This window comes from Echinops telfairi, unplaced genomic scaffold (assembly GCF_000313985.2).
Source record: "Echinops telfairi isolate 266 unplaced genomic scaffold, ASM31398v2 ScPeMD7_7457;HRSCAF=8495, whole genome shotgun sequence".
Classification (NCBI taxonomy): domain Eukaryota; kingdom Metazoa; phylum Chordata; class Mammalia; order Afrosoricida; family Tenrecidae; genus Echinops; species Echinops telfairi.
In genome coordinates, this window is record NW_022111357.1 from 34664626 (window position 1) to 34668272 (window position 3647).

Consider the following 3647-nt stretch of genomic DNA (forward strand, 5'->3'; position numbering starts at 1 on the left):
ATGAGGGCAACAAATGTATAGATGTGCTTTACACAATTGATCTATGTATTGTGATGAATTGTATGAGCCCCAATAAATTGATTAATTAAAAAAAATTAAATAAAAATTCTAAATGCCCATATTAAAAAAAAATTTTATTCCAGAATCATTCTAGTGTAAGGAAATCAAGGACTAAAGAAGCCAAGCAAGTAACTGGAGGCTACCATTCCACCATGCAGCTCAAGAACAGGGTTTCCTGGCTCTTGCTGTTAGGTGTCATCTAGTCAGATTAAACTCAGGGCCACCCTGTGTACAACAAAACAAAACAAGGCTTGGCCCTGGGCCATCCTCACAACTGTTCCTACGTTTGAGCCTACAGTGGCAGCCACTGTTCATCAATCCATTTTGTCGAAGACCTTCCTCTTTTGCGATGGCCCTCGACTTTACCAAGCACGATATCCTTAAATCATGCACTATTCCCATGTTCTAGTCACTAACCACCTCTTGATCCATGCACAAGTTCTACATGAGTACAATGAAGTTCTGGAATTCCCATTTCTCGAAAAGCCATCCATAGTTTGTTATGATCCACATATCTGGCTATTAGTGCCATGGTTTTTCTTTAAATAAGGAGGAATTTATAGGCTTGAAATTAAAAAAAGAAATAGACCTCACTGCCCTCAAGTCAATTCTGATTCATAGTGGCCCTTTATGCTAACCATAAAGAACCAGAATGTGAAGGCTATGCCTTCTTCAAGCTGGCATAACGAACTTAACAATGAACTGGGAGTGTAGGTGGCCATGGTGTGTTGCACTGAACCCACCCCAGAAGCCTGACAAAGGTTAAACTGAACAGAGGAGTTGTGCGCATATGATTAAAAAGAAAAATAAGAAGGCAAATTAAAAAATTCAACTGCAAAATAAAAATTAAAAACCCCAACTGAGTGCCAGCAAAAATCTCTTTTAAGCTCCAAGGAATGCCGTCATGCTTGCTGTGGCCATACATCCACAGATGCCTGCCTCTCTAGCTGCATGGACAGCGCTGGCTACTAAACGAGGTTTCTGTGCTCACACCCAATGAACTCTGTTCTGATAATTCAGCTAAAGAGACTCAGAAACCCACAGGGTAAGTCAGAAATATTTCCAAGAGGGAAAAACCCCCACAGTTAAGTTGTGATAATTAAAAAGTGAAGTGCTTACTACACAAAACATTCTCATAGGTTTCAGGTACCCAGGGTTATGCTGAAGTGAGCAGTGTGAGGCATCCAGGCTGCCTAGCACAGCACTCGCCCTTGCCTGCTTCGGGAGCGGAGCAGTGTGGGTATTTACAGTCTGAGCCTGAGCAGCGGCACGCACAGTACTCTGACACCAGACTTATAAGGAAGCACTAGAAACACCACACAGTAGCTATCACTGCATATTTAAAACCTTATCAGACAGGAATAGGAAATCAAGAGGTTAGGCATACATTTCATCATAGTTTGAGAGAATTTGTGGGGGGCTCAAGGTGTGTGTCTGGGTCACACAGGCCTCTTACATATGGAAATAGGCTATCCAGCAGCAAAAGCTGTTTAGTCTACTGTCTGATAGTCTTTATTTTATTTTTAAAGTAAAAAATAAAGAGAACCAAAGAGAAATTGGGTTAGGGAAATTAATTAACCTCCTCTATTGCAGTTTTTCATTACAACATTTCCATCCTGCAGTGAGGTCTTAGGAATGCAACTCCTTCACTCTCAACAATGAAATCGCCCAAAGATTAAAATTCTCAAGCATTTCTATTGGATGGCCACTGCCCTGCAGTGTGGCAGCAGGATGGTCTCTGGCTGCAGCATTAAAGCGCAGGAGACCCGCCCAAATGGAAACCTCACTACTCACAAAATCAGCAGAATGCAGGCACTTACGCTTCAGTTAACCACATACAGTCCCTGCACGAAGAACCCCAGACAGAATGCAGAACCATGCCAAAGTTGTTTATCCTCTAGAAGAAAGCTGGGGGGAGATTTCATTTTATGTTGCTTAAAGGAGAAGTAAAACAGAAGAAATAATTTTCTAGTTAAAGAGATACAGGGCCTTTTGGGGGAGGTGGTTGGTAGGAAGATTAGAAGGAAGTAGGGGAAAGTTTTCCTGAATCTATTTGGAAGATACCAGGTGACCTAATTCTCAAGAGAATTTGGTTCATGTCTTGCCTCTAAGAATTTCACATTATTTTCCTTTGGTCCAATTTGGCAGTTAGAAAGACTTCTCTACACCAAGACATATGTCAAAGATAAGTGTAATCTTATTTGTACAGTTAAAACAAAGAACTTGCAATAATCCAAATGTAAGATAAGTCAACTATACCAACATCAGAAATACCATTTAATTTGCAAGATTTAATGAAAAAAAATTCTTACTCCCTCTTCCTTGGCCCACTAAGGACTACCCCCATGCCCCACTGATAGAGTCTGATGGAGGAAACAAAATCATTGCTTTTGTTTCCAAAGCACATCATTTTAGAAGTGAACAAAATGCCAACAGGAAAGGTAGGCTGCAGGAAGGAGAGATAAAAGTTAGGAAAGAACCAGTAGGAGTCCATTTTCCAGCTCCACCTAGCCATGACGGGGAACATCTGACATCTTCAGTTATCAAGCTATTTCACTTTTCACTGTGAAAAGGCTCAGTGTATGTTTTCAACCATTACTCTGTCAAAGTGGGTCACTTCTCCACCACCCTTGAGTAGGGAATACAGTGTGCACAGGAAGAGGACTGCTAGCTGGCAGTGTAACTGCAACATCCCAGCGCCTTAAAAAGGGCATATGTCCCCAGCTTCCCCTACTCAGGTACAAAGCAATAGGGAAGGGTCAAACTGTCTTCTAGAGGTGCCCAGCCGGCAGAGGGAAAGGATTTGCTTCACAGCAGCTGCCCTCGTCACAGTCCTCTAGTAAACGGCAGGGTTCCAACACAGCGTGTCTCGATACTACAGGTGACGAGTATCTGCTCTCCTTAAGATGCTGAGGGGAAGGAAAGATTTGTGAGTCAGAAGACTTCACCGAACCTAAATTTCAAATTCATGGAGAGGAGGTATGACAGCACGTGACAGAGTCATCAGCAAGCTGGGGAAAGCCTCAAGCAGTCAAGCCAGTGCTATTAGCAGGGGACCAACACATGGACAAGACTCACTCACAGCAGAGTACAATGACCCAATGCCACATTTGTGCCCTCAGAGAACACAGCTCCTCCATTGCAAGAATCCCAGGGCTTCAGGGTTTACTTTGCCCTTACATAGATGTAATTGCATGTGTATTTAAGTAAACCTGATCTAGAGAATCAAATGCCCAGGTTTTTTTGTGTGTGTTTATTTTAACAACAGAAGCATGGCTCTAGACAGAATTCCAACTTCAGATAAAACCAAAAGTTTCCAGCTAATTATTCAGTTACAAACTAAACAATTTCACTATAACCCATAAACTGTTCCAGAATTAATGGGCTGTTCTATTCATCAGTTAGTTTGCATGGCCAATCTATAACCTGCCTGTCTGTGGGCCTCCAGCTCTGCCTGGGCATGCTGGACTGTACTCTGATGAAAAGAAATGAATTATCTTTTAAGGCAGAAAATTCCAATGTGGGGAAAATTCTAAGAGAAGGTTTTTCCATATGCTGAGCCCAAATCTCAGTGATTCCCAATGCCC

The 3647-nt window shown here is 42.1% G+C and overlaps 1 protein-coding gene across 9 annotated transcripts in view; it reads right to left on the reverse strand.

Moving 5' to 3' along the window:
• Window positions 1-3647, reverse strand: part of KIF1B (kinesin family member 1B) — a 182222-nt gene that overhangs the window by 86125 nt on the left and 92450 nt on the right. The window lies entirely within an intron of this gene.